Below are 13,980 nucleotides of genomic sequence, written 5' to 3' on the forward strand. Positions count from 1 at the left end.
TCATGGTTCATATAAGATGACATACAATAGGGAAGGGATTCATAAGGGCCAATTCCTAGGTGGATCTCGCATTAAAGGAAAGAGGGGGCTTAATCATTTTTGCAATGCAGTTTGTTAAAAATGATGGAAAGCGCTAAGCTAGATAGCAATTGATGTTGTGGTCAAAGTTGGAATTGCCACAGAACACGTTTTTAAGGTATTAAACACTGTACTGCTGTTGAGTAAAGTGGATACTGCACCCCACCAATTTGTATTGTAACATGTGTCAGGTAAACCGCGACCAATGGGGTTAATGTGAAGCCCCTTTCCTACCGTAGGGCAAAGGGATTGCACCATTCTGGAGTAAAAGGGAGCAGCAATTCCATCAGCAAAACCTGACAAATTATTCTAACAAGCAGGATTTTGGGTTACTTACTATTTGTATTCTACCGTATGCCGCCATGTCTCAAATAGTAAAAAGACAAACAAAAAAGTACAAAGTGCTTTGTTGGTGCCTGTCGATTTTTTAGTTAGCCAGCTCCTTTCCTGATTCACGGAGGGTGACGTGAGTAGATGTCGTGATGGGTTGGGTAGAGCAGTGGTTCTCAAATGGGGGTACACATACCCCTGGGGGTACTTGAAGGTATGCCAAGGGGTATGTGAGATTTTTTTTTAATATTCTAAAAATAGCAACAATTCAAAAGTCCTTTATAAATATATTTATTGAATAATACTTCAACAAAATATGAATGTAAGTTCATAAACTGTGAAAAGAACTGCAACAATGCAATATTCAGTGTTGACAGCTCGATTTTTTTGTAGACATGTGAATGCGTGGGTTCCCTCCGGGTACTCCGGCTTCCTCCCACTTCCAAAGACATGCACCTTGGGATAGGTTAATTGGCAACACTAAATTGGCCCTAGTGTGTGAATGTGAGTGTGAATGTTGTCTGACTATCTGTGTTGGCCCTGCGATGAGATGGCGACTTGTCCAGGGTGTACCCTGCCTTCCGCCCGATTGTAGCTGAGATAGGCGCCAGCGCCCCCCGCGACCCCGAAAGGGAATAAGCTGTAGAAAAATGGATGGATGGAATGTTCCATAAATATTGATGTTAAAGATTTCTTTTTTTGTGAAGAAATGTTTAGAATTAAGTTCATGAATCCAGATGGATCTCTATTACAATCCCCAAAGAGGGCACTTTAAGTTGATGATTACTTCTATGTGTTGAAATATGTATTTATAATTGAATCACTTGTTTATTTTTCAACAAGTTTTTAGTTATTTTCCAAATAGTTCAAGAAAGACCACTACAAATGAGCAATATTTTGCACTGTTATACAATTTAATGAATCCGAAACTGATGACATAGTGCTGTATTTTACTTCTTTATCTCTTTTTTTCAACCAAAAATGCTTTGCTCTGATTAGGGGGTACTTGAATTAAAAAAATTTTCACAGGGGGTACATCACTGAAAAAAGGTTGAGAAGCACTGGGGTAGAGGAACTGTTCAGTTTTGTCTTAGGGTGTAAATATTCGCAACAATGAGTGCCACCTGGCCTTTGATTGATTGATTGATTGATACTTTTATTAGTAGATTGCACAGTTCAGTACATATTCCGTACAATTGACCACTAAATGGTAACACCTGAATACGTTTTTCAACTTGTTTAAGTCGGGGTGCACGTTAATCAATTCAAAGTTTCTTGAAAGTCTGTTGTGTAGTTTTATTGTAATGTTGCCAACTTTTTTAGAGGGAAATGGAGGGTCCCAGTAGCTCTGAGGACTTGTGGGAAGCAGGTCGTGGACTATAGAGGGATGTAGCGGGAGAACAGCGAGCGGGAGAGTCAGCAAAGTGATTGTCAAGGAGAGCCGAAACATCAGTGTGAAAACTTCTAAAGAAGCTCGGGGTTTTAAACGCTTTCCTCGCTCTATCACTTTCCTCTCTTCCCTTTCATGAATTAAAAGCACGGCCGGTCTGTAGGGGGAAGCATAGTTAATTCTGATCAGATCTCCTTACTCCAACCACCCCCACCCTCTCTGCCGCCCCTGCCGACGCCTCGCTTCCCTGGGCGACGGTTGCCAGCAGTCTGACAGACGGAGATGGGATCTGACAGTAAACAGGCGCGCGGATGCCCGGCTCATGATTGACACGTAGGCAGGTCGGCGGGGGCCCGCCCCCCTCCTAATCCTGCCCTGTCAGCTCTAATTGGGGAGGTGGGGCTCCGTGTCACCAAGGTGACTGATTGACAAGACCCCAGCTTTGCATAGATATGAGGGAAAGGTGGGAAGGTTCACGCATGGCATCACACTGTTAACACTACTATACTGCTAATAGAGATGTGTGTGTGTGTGTGTGTGTGTGTAAGTGCGTGTGTGTGTGTGCGTGCGTGTATGTCTCTGTGTGTGTGTTGCAGGTGAGAAGACTCATGAACATGTCAAAGCCCATAAATAAATTCACCACAATAAAACCTGAGCAAAACTGACATGTACACAAGACACTACACGGATACAAGAGTGTTTTTAGAAACAAATACACACAAACAGGAGATGAAGGCGGAGTTTTTAGGAGATTTGTGACGCCAAGCGGACATATTCACATGACCTATTGAGGCTTTATGAGTGTACAGATGTTATAAATAAAGAATGTGTGTCGTGTTTACATAAATACATACCGGTGGAACCATCTTATACTGTAGGTATATAAATCAGGCATGTGATTTGAACTTAATGAAAAAGACTGAAAATAAGCCGGGGGTCTTATTAGCCAAAAAAGCACCATTTAAAGATGTTTTAGATTTTAAATCATTGAAAAAAAATCAACAGAGTTTACATAAATACATACCACATTCATCCAAATCAATCACTATGTTTGTTTCAGTCACTGTTATTTAATCACTACAGAATTGATAACTTCTGTTCACATCCACAGGAACCACATGGGTTAGCCTACTCTTTACAGCATTTACAACCTTACTAGTGTTCATTTCCCAGCCACAGATGGTTCATCAGGCTATTTACATTATTTGCACATTACTTTGGTTCATTCACACATTACTTTGGCATTTTTGCTTTGATGGCTCTGACATGAGCCTTCTTGGCAAATTTCTGAGCAGCTTGCATTTTCCTTTTTGTTTCTGCTTTAGTGGATTTTGCCTTGGATCTTGTAGCCAATTTCTGTCTCTTTGACTCCTTCTTTACTTCTAACTGCTCCAAATGCAAAAATCATAAAAAGTACAAATAATGTTTATTCTATTAGCTAACTTCCTTAACAGCATGAAATAAATATCTTGCAGTCATGTTGTTTATGTTCCAAAATTATTCAACTATTCAATGTCAAAACTACAGATGTCCGATAATATCGGACTGCCGATATTATCGGCCGATAAATTCTTTAAAATGTAATATCGGTAATTATCGGTATTGGTTTCCATACATCCATCCATTGTCTTATGACTTTTTAAAATGCCGCTGTACGGAGTGGTTCACGGATGTAGGAAGAAGTACAAAGTGTCAATAAAGCTGAAAGGCACTGCCTTTGAGTGCTGGCCCAGTCACATGATAGCCACAGCTTTTCACACACACGTGAATGCAAATCATACTTGGTCAACAGCCATACAGGTCACACTGAGGGTGCCGTATAAACAACTTTACTACTGTTACAAATATGCCCCACACCAAATAAGAATGACAAACACATTTCAGGAGAACATCCGCACCGTAACACAACATTAACACAACATAAAAAATACCCAGAACCCCTTGCAGCACTAACTCTTCCGGGACGCTACCCACCACCTCAACCTCGCTCACCTCAACCTCCTCATGCTCTCTCAGTGAGAGCATGTCTCAAATTCCAAGCTGCTGTTTTAAGGCATGTTAAAAAAAATAATGCACTTTGTGACTTCAATAATAAATATGGCAGTGCCATGTTGGCATTTTATTTCCATAACGAGTTGATTTATTTTTGAAAACCTTGTTACAATGTTTAATGCATCCAGCAGGGCATTACAACAAAATGAGGCATAAGAATGTGTTAATTCCACGACCATATATATTGGTTGATATCGGAATCGGTAATTAAGAGTTGGACAATATCGTAATATTGGATATCGGCAAAAAGCCATTATCGGACATCTCTAGTCAAAACAGTATAAATAATAAACAAAATGTCAGGCTATACTGTAGCAAAGGTAATCACGTCTACCACAATCCTGTGTGTTCTTAATTGTGTATTCCACTTCTTCCATGTCGAGACCAGTTTTGATTTGGGCTTACATGGTAAACAACAAAAATAAATGTGTTGGGCATTGTTTTATCCAGGTGCATACATATTTCCAAATGTGGCCAAGTGGACATTGTCTACATCGCTAAAAGAAAGGAAGAGAATACATCTGCCATCTTGAACTATTTTTTTGAAAATATATACATCGCCCGCTTGAATATTCCCTCTCCCCTTCTCCGACTCTCTCATCGTCATTTGGGATGTGTGCGTCTGTTGTGATTTCCCTTCCTGGTTTGATGACCCGCCCTTTCTTGCCTCTGATTGGCCTGTCCGTAATGTTTTGCACTAATCTTAACCAGTCGTGACTTTTCATATAAAACTAATCAACCAATCATGGATTTTCGTATATGTAAACCAACCAATCATCATTGATGTTTACCGTCTATTTTGTCCCCTGCCCGTAGTGTTGCTTCGCTATGTAACTTGGATTTTTAAGTTATTATTTTTTATTGGAAAACCGTAGTTTTTACCGGAATGGATTATCAAAAACAGTACTCATCACGGGAAAACCGTAGTTGTTGGCAGGTATAGCAAAGAGACCGATCAAGATTTTAACACACATTGTAGGCTGGAAGAAACTAAAAAAAATTGAAAATAATTTTTTATATTTCTACAGAGCTAAAAAAAAAAGACGTACTTCCGACTATACACGGAAGATTTGCTCCTGGTTATCAATCATAAATGAGCTCATCTGTGCCAATGTTTACCTTTGTATTGCTTGTATTCCGGCACGTGACTTCTTCCCGGAAGTGGAAACCAGTGTTGCTCAACCAAGCTAAGACAGCTGGTGTAGAGCAAGCAGCGTGCGATCTATCCAGGTAAATCTTCCTGCAAAAATAAAAAAAGTACAAAAAAAATTTAAAAAATCACACTATGCAATAGAGTAGATACAGATACTTTATCAAAAAATGATGTGTTGAGTAATAAAGGATTATACGTCGGCTGCGTCCTCAGACATTTTGAATTATTGTGCCAGGGACGCCATTCTACACAACAAAAGCGATGGAAAATTGGCCCACGAAGTCATCAGGATAAAAAGTAGCATTTCATGATTTAACTTCGCATCTATATAAGCCATGTTTTTTGCTGTTGTTGTACGTGCCATTTAAGACTACGCATGTTTTTCCCGTGATTATTTTCCGATATTATAAAATATAACTTTAGATGTCAACATCGGCATGTTTTTCCCGTGATTATTTTCCGATATTATAAAATATAACTTTAGATGTCAACATCGTGTATGTGCTGAAAACTTCGTTATTGATTACCGTATTTCCCTGAATTGCCACACGGCATATAGTATGCGCCTGCCTTGAATTACTGCCGGGTCAAACTCGCTTCCCAAAATAATTCCACCCTTTTTGATTACCTCTCAAGGAACTCTGAAGAAACGTCTTGAATGAATTGATTAACGTGGACTCCGACTTAAACAAGTTGAAAAGCGTATTCGGGTGTTACCATTTAGTGGTCAATTGTACGGAATATATACTGAACTGTGCAATCTACTAATAAAAGTACCAATCAATCAAGTCTATATTTGAAACATTTGTACAGCCGAAAACAACACAAGCATAGGGCATTTTGTCTTCGAGAAAGGCTAAATGGCACCTAGTGCCCATTGAGAATCGCGCAAGCTTGACCACCATGCCAATTTAATGGGCGGGACGTGAGCTGGATGAGACGTCAGCAAAATCCAAGCAATAAGCAAACTGAATTAGCATTCGGTGCTAAAACACAAAAGCTAAATCATGGGATAAGTTACCTTCAGTTTAAACCAACTATTGGGTATATAAGTTAAGACAGTATTAGGTAGGGCTGGGCGATATATCGGGGGTTTGTCTCTGTGCAATATAGAAAATGACTATATCGTGATATTCGAGTATTCTATTCTCACGCAGTAGCTTTTAGCTGTGGGCATTACATGACAGTCTCTCCTCTCTTTCCTGTCTCTTCTCATGGACAAGTGCACTTTCTTACATACGTCACATACTGTCACGTCATACGTATACGCCCTCGCCCAGCAGAGAGGTAGCAGCTTGGGTAACGTTAGCTGTCTTGCTAACGGAGCCATGCGAGTGGTAATACGAGAGAATGAAGGTGCGAATGAAGGAAGAATTACTTCCCAAGAAAAAACGTAGGGGGTCTATCGCATGGCGGTGGTTTGGCTTCAAGTGGGAATATGTCGAACAGACAATCGTAATTTGCCAAGTGTGGGCCAAAAGCGTTGCTATAAAAAGTAGCATCACTGCTGATATGTAGCATCACTTGAAAAGTCACCTGCTAGAAAATAAAGAGAATTTCATAACGTCCGTAGTAACATACCACATAGCGAAGGACGAATACTATTTGATTTCCTATTATGCAGCTCATTTATATTTGACACTTAAAATGTCTCTGACAATCTTGCACTTAATGTTTTGGAAATGACATGAACGTTTGTGCCACTGCCTAATAACTGTTTAATAAATACACTTTTGGTCAATTGACTTAATTGTGATTTCCTTCTCTGCATGAAAGTTTAAAAGTAGCACATATTATTGCAGTATGAACAATAATATTTTAATGTGGACACATAGAATCATCATACTGCTGTGATTATATGCATCAAGTGTTCATTCAAGGCCAAGACAAAATATTAAGATATATATCGTATATCGCGATATGGCCAAAAAATATCGAGATATTTAAAAAAGCCCATATCGCCCCGCCCTAGTATTAGGAAATTTCTTAAAACAAATTCCGTATTTCCTTGAATTGCCGCTGGGCATATAGTATCCGCCTGCCTAGCGCATGCTTAGTATTTCCGCCTGGTCAAACTCGTGACGTCACGACTGACACTTCCCCTGTCATCATTTTCAAAATGGAGGCTGATTTTAATACCGGTAATTTGAAATCGCATAAAGGGAAAAAGATTAAGAGCTATTCAGTAGGATTTAAGGTACAAGCTTACATCACACTCAAACTTTTACCGCATGCCTTTGGTAAGCGCAGGAGTGAGAAGAGGTTTTAAATTAATTAGCACCCCGGCGGCAATTCAAGGAAATACGGTATAACTTAAAAGGCCATTGTCAAAGCAGAGAAAGTAGTTTAAACTAACAGTTAACTAGAAAGTTAGTATGCTAAAATGCGAAAATTATACTTTTAGAAACAACCAGATTCAGTATGCTCACGTGTAATAAGAGCTTTTATGTTAGGTTCTTCCGATTTGCATAAAACAGTGAATTTAAAGCAGAAGTTATACAAGTACAACCCATTTATTTATTTAAGTTCGAGGCTATATAATCATCAAGTGCCAGCTCCATTATGGGCCCAATTAGCTTCATGTTAGACAAACTCCTGAGAAAATATGTGATTAGTCAATGTGATTCTAGTTACAATCTATCCAAAGGGCCCGTTTATGTGAGGAAAGCAGTTTAAGTGAACAAGCACGCTACCTAGATAGCGAGCCAAAATGGCTTGATTTTGATTAAACAGTACAAATTAAAGTCTATAAAATTGTTTTATGTCCAATGTACCTAAAAAACATGGCTTGAAAAGTACCATCGTTTTCTCTGCCTCTGCCCTGTAAAATCTCTTAACTGCTATTGCAATCAATAGTAGTTGCAACATAGTGAATTGTTGTAGGCTTTTCAAGAAAGAAAGCGATGTTTAAACGAGAGACATTTCCAATGAAAACCACGCAATGGAACTTGGTCACTGGGATGTACCATTGGGGACCACATCCAGTCAAATAGGTATCATTTATCAATACATACATTCAATGATGACTTTTCAGAGGATTAGTGTGAGGTTTGACCTGTTGGTGCCACAGAATCAAAGTATTGGATCCACCTGTGTCAGCAGGAATCATATAATATTGAAAAGCAATGCTTCATGTAGCCTACTATTGTAAAAACAACTTTCAGCCAAAGATTGTAAATACTGGCCAATGGTTTGTGCTCAAAATGATCCTCAAAGTTTTATAATTTTTTACCAAGCTAGTGAATGACTTATGGAAAATGTGTTGCTAAGTCCCACTTCAGTGTTTTAAACTAGTTCTGCTCCAATTGTGAGTCCCCTGTATGTTGTGATGCAGCTAAGCCTCCTAAAGTTATGCTGTTAAGTTTTTCAACCTTTTTTGAGCCAAGGCACATTTTTTGAGTTGAAAAAAGGCCTCTCCATTTTTTCAACGCAAAAAAAGAAAAGTTGACAGTAAAGAGTCACCGCAATTGTTGGATATGACTTTAAACTATAACCAAGCATGCATCAATATAGCTCTTGTCTCAAAGTGGGTGTACGGTCACCACTTGTCACATCACACCCTGACTTATTTGGAGTTTTCGCTGTTTTCCTGTGTGTAGTGTTTTAGTTCTTGTCTAGCGCTCCTATTTTAGTGGCATTTTCTCTTTTTTTGGTACTTTCCTGTAGCAGTTTCATGTCTTCCTTTGAGTGATATTTCCCGCATTTACTTTGTGTTACTATTTAAGAATATTTCAGTTGTTTTTATCCTTCTTTGTGGGGACATTTTCGATTGTCATGTCATGTTCGGATGTACATTGTGGATGCCGTCTTTGCTCCACAGCAAGTTTTTGCTGTCGTCCAGCATTCTGTTGTTGTTTACTTTGTAGCCAGTTCAGGTATAGTTTATTTCTATGTAGCCTTCCCTAAGCTTCAATGTCTTAGGGGCATTCACCTTTTTTTAAATTTTTGGTTTAAGCATTAGATACCTTTTTACCTGTACGCTCCCTCCCACTGTTTCCGACATCCTGTAGCAGTTTCATGTCTTCCTTTGAACGATATTTCCCGCATCTACTTTGTTTTAGCAATCAAGAATATTTTAGTTGTTTGTATCCTTATTTGTGGGGACGTTGTTGATTGTCATGTCATGTTCGGATGTACATTGGACGCTGTCTTTGCTCCACAGTAAGTCTTTGCTGTTGTCCAGCATTCTGTTTTTGTTTATTTTGTAGCGAGTTCAGTTTTAGTTTTGTTCTGCATAGCCATCCTTAAACTTCAATGCCTTTTCTTAGGTGCACTCACCTTTCGTTTATTTTTGGTTAAAGCATTCGACACCTTTTTACCTGCACACTGCCTCCCGCTGTTTCCGACAAATACAAAGCAATTAGCTACATGCTGCCACCTACTGATATGGAAAAGTATTACATGGTCACTCTGCCGAGCTCTAGACAGTACAGACACTCAACAACAACACATCATTTGCAGACTGTAATTACTGGTTTGCAAAAAATATATTTTAACCAAATAGGTGAAATTAGATAATCTCCCACGGCACACCAGACTGTATGTCACGGCACACAGGTGTGCCGCGGCACACCAGTGGTTGAAAAAAAATGCTGTATAGGGTGTTATGTTGAGCGAATAAGCCACATTTCAGGTCAATCAGATTGATGGGAGTCAAACTGGGGTTTAATAACAGCGCCACTAAGTTGTGTGTTAACCAGAAAAATAATAGCGCAGGCAACACAGTAAGAGTGCATGTTTTGACAAATTTGTGTGCAGCAGTTCAAACTGTTGGCTTACACAAAAACAGACACTACCATGAGGTATCCTAATTTTTCAGGTGCACAAAAATGTAATTTGAGAAAACTTTTTCTCAGCATGATTTCAATTTCTGCCCTCTGAAAACATCTTCTAAATAAAACTCAAAAGCTTAGAGCGCTATGACGTTAGTTATCATTGCTTTTGTTTTAGGGATCAAATATGACAAAAGGCTGCAGAAAGTGTGTGTGTGTGCGCATAAAATGCACATATGCAAGCTCAGGTGTGTGTGCTTTGATTGACAGCTGCCACTGACCCGTGCCAGTCAGAGTGCCATGCTGCAGGGCGGCAGGGTCGATCGCTACGGAGACGACCTTCGCCCTCATCTGCATCCCGCCTTCATTAGCGCGGGCAGGCAAGGAGAATAACAACCCAATAAATTAATAAAGAGAAAGAAAGGGTGAGGGGTGGAGATGGTGGGGGATCGTAGCGGACAAGAGGGGCGGCGGGGGCCCGGGGGGGTCTTGGGGTAAAAAGGGAAGGGAGGGGAGGAAAGTGAAAGTGTAACTAAGATATATCTATGTACTATCTATACTGTATCAACTCTTCCCGGGGTGAACGCTGGCAGTTTCTTAGCATGCGGGAAACGCAGCAGACGTGTTAATAAAGTATGAGGTTTAATCATCCATTGTTGTTCATCAACACACCGCAGAAAAAAAGGTAAAGGTAAAACACACATTCGCCCACAGAAGAGAGCTGATGTGTGAGTGAGTTGGCTTGTAAATAAATGATGAGCAAGTATGTTACACAGGATAGACTGTTGGTTCAGGGCTCTTCCCAGGAGAACTCCCAAGTAATGATACATCTTGCAGCATGCCTGCACACTGCCTTTAAATAGCTGCTTTTACTACCAGCGCTAATGCTGAATTACTTCAGACAAGTGATAAAGCACAAGGGTGGGAGTCAAGGTGTTGCTTGGATGGCTGCTTTCTGCTAGTAGAAGGGTTGTGCTGCTGCGCAAGAAATTGAAACTTCCCCCCTTCTGTTGGACAAAGGAAACGGTAGCACCCTGTCTGTCTGTTACACCATTCCCCTTGAATCAGGACGGAACCTGATTACAGTGAAAACTCAATTGGCAAACTTATTTGGTTCTTGAACAAACCCAAAAGTTTGTATATTGAAGAGGAGTTCTCTATAGCAGTGGTTTTCAACCACTGTGCCGCGGTACACTTGTGTGCCATGAGATAATGTCTAGTGCGGTGGTTCTCAACCTTTCTTCAGTGATGTACCTCCTGGGAACATTTTTTTCTAATTCAAGTACCCCCTGATCACAACAAAGCATTTTTGGTTGGAAAAAAAGGGATAAAGAAGTAAAATACAGCACTATGTCATCAGTTTCTGATTTATTAAATTGTATAACAGAGGAAAATATTGCTCATTTGTACTGGTCTTTCTTGAACTTTTTGGAAAAAAAGATATAAAAATAACTAAATAGTTGTTGAAAAATAAACAAGTGATTCAATTATAAATTAAAATGTATACACATAGAAGTAATCATCAACTTAAAGTTCCCTCTTTGGGGATTGTAATAGAGATCCATTTGGATTCATGAACTTAATTATAAAAAAATTTTCACAAAAAAAAAAAAAATCTTTAACATCAATATTTATGGAACATGTCCACAAAAAAATCTAGCTGTCAACACTGAATATTGCATTTTTGCATTTCTTTTCACAGTTTATAAACTTGCATTCATATTTTGTGTAAGTATTATTCAATAAATATATTTATAAAGGATTTTTGAAGAGTGGTTATTTTTAGAATATCTAAAAAAAATCTAACGTACCCCTTGGCATACCTTCAAGTACCCCCAGGGATATGCGTACCCCCATTTGAGAACCACTGGCCTAGTGTGCTGTGGGAAATAATGCAAGTTTGCCTAATTGGTCCAAAAATTATTTTTTGCAAATCAATAATTATCTGCAAATAATTTGCTGTTTTTGAGTGTCTGAGCATCGGGATCTTCCACTCTCACTGGATCGGTTCTCAGCAGAGTGTGAAGCGACCGGAATGAGAATCAGCACCTCCAAGTCCGAGTTCATGGTTCTCGCCCGGAAAAGGGTGGAGTGCCGTCTACGGGTTTGGGAGGAGACCCTGCCCCAAGTGGAGGAGTTCAAGTACCTAGGATTCTAGTTCACGAGTGAGGGTAGAGTGGATCGTGAGATCGACAGGCGGATCGGTGCGGCGTCTTCAGTAATGCGGACGTTGTATCGATCCGTTGTGGTGAAGAAGGAGCTGAGCCGGAAGGCAAAGCTCTCAATTTACCGGTCGACCTACGTTCCCATCTTCACCTATGGTCATGAGCTTTGGGTCATGACCGAAAGGATAAGATCACGGGTACAAGCGGCCGAAATGAGTTTCCTCCGCCGTGTGGCGGGTCTCTCCCTTAGAGATAGGGTGAGAAGCTCTGCCATCCGGGAGGAACTCAAAGTAAAGCCGCTGCTCCTTCACATCGAGAGGAGCCAGATGAGGTGGTTCGGGCATCTGGTCAGGATGCCACCCGAACACCTCCCGAGGGAGGTGTTTAGGGCACGTCCAACCGGTAGGAGGCCACGGGGAAGACCCAGGACACGTTGGGAAGACTATGTCTCCCGGCTGGCTTGGGAACGCCTCGGGATCCCCCGGGAAGAGCTAGACGAAGTGGCTGAGGAGAGGGAAGTCTGGGCTACCCTGCTACCCCAATTCTTCAGAGTTTACACTGGCTCCCTGTTCATTTTAGAATTGATTTTAAAACATTGCTGTTTGTTTTTAAATCTTTACATGGACTGGCACCTCAATATATCTCGGACCTTATCCAAATTTACATTCCTGCGCGCGCTCTGAGGTCCGAGAGCCAGTTCCAGCTCGTGGTGCCCAAGACCAGACTTAAGACCAGGGGAGACATGGCCTTCTCTGTGGTCGGCCCTAAGCTCTGGAACACTCTGCCGCTCAATGTTCGAACTGCTTCCACAGTGGTGTTTTAAGTCTCGTCTTAAGACCCACTTTTATTCTTTGGCTTTTAACACTACGTGAGTTGTGTGGTCCTCTGTTCTCTTCTGTGTTTTTTATACACTTTGATTTCTATTTTACTGTTTTAATTGATTTTACCCTTTAAAATAGTTTTTAATCATATTTGTTTTTATATTGTTTTTATTGGTTTTATATTTATTTATTTTTTGTTTTTATTCACTCATTGGTGGAGCATAATATATATATGTATATATACTTTTTTTAAATTTTATTTTATTTATTTATTTTACAATTGTTTTAACATGGCTGTGCAGCACTTTGGAAACGTTATTGTTGTTTAAATGTGCTATATAAATAAAGTGGATTAGATTGGATTGCTTAGGCTGCTGCCCCCGCGACCCGACCTCGGCTAAGCGGAAGAAGATGAATGGATGGAGTGTCTGAGCAATATAACGCTCGGCAGGGTAACCATGTAATACTCCATATCAGTAAAATTAAAAAAATGTGTCTTGGCTGAAAAAAGGCTGAAAAACATGGCTCTATAGGAAACAAGGTAAATTTGAATAATGTGATCTCACCTAGACAAAAGTCCCTATTTTTGTTAAAAAAAACTTCATATTATGAAGACACTATAATGTATATATATTAGGGCTGTCAAAGTTAAAGCACTGACGCCTTAAATATAAATTCCTTTAACGAGACTCATTTTTTTATCGCACGATTAACAAGCATGGTTCTCTTTTGACCCTCTGCCTCTTTCGTAGTGAGGAAGTTGAGTGGCAACCACTGTGTACAGTCACTGTTGAGCCACAAGCGGGAAAATAGCGGGCAGAAATGTTCAAACAAAAGTTAACACTATAAAAACCCGGTATCCAAAGCCATGACAAGCCGTTTTATCTTCAATCACCGTAAGACATCACTGGAGCGAATGCGGGCTGTTGTGCTTTGCCACTTGCAGAAAGGAGGAGCTTCACGTCCGTGTTTGCATTACAGTTCAGCGCATTAATAAAATAACATGCAGATTGTTACTGTAACTGCTTTAGTTTTCTCAACAGAAGAAGACAGGCAGGAAACAGAGTAGGCAGGAACATTTTATAATTTCTTTAGTTTTGTCCTCAAAAATCACCTTCTTAAACCTGGCTTCACATTAAAAGTGCTACGTGTCACATTCGCTACAGTAACAAAATGAAAAATGTATTTCACTACAATCCTGCTTGGATTGTCAAAAATG

General features: G+C 40.0%; 1 long non-coding RNA gene across 2 annotated transcripts in view; it reads right to left on the reverse strand.

Annotated features, from left to right (window-relative positions):
• The window catches only part of LOC133537346 (uncharacterized), a 56,092-nt gene that overhangs the window by 18,312 nt on the left and 23,800 nt on the right, over positions 1-13,980 (reverse strand). For both annotated transcript variants that reach the window (XR_009802668.1, XR_009802669.1), the window contains exon 3: positions 4,970-5,090. This is a non-coding gene — a long non-coding RNA (uncharacterized LOC133537346). The remainder of the gene's footprint in view (positions 1-4,969; positions 5,091-13,980) is intronic.

Source organism: Nerophis ophidion, linkage group LG18 (assembly GCF_033978795.1).
Source record: "Nerophis ophidion isolate RoL-2023_Sa linkage group LG18, RoL_Noph_v1.0, whole genome shotgun sequence".
Classification (NCBI taxonomy): Eukaryota; Metazoa; Chordata; class Actinopteri; order Syngnathiformes; family Syngnathidae; genus Nerophis; species Nerophis ophidion.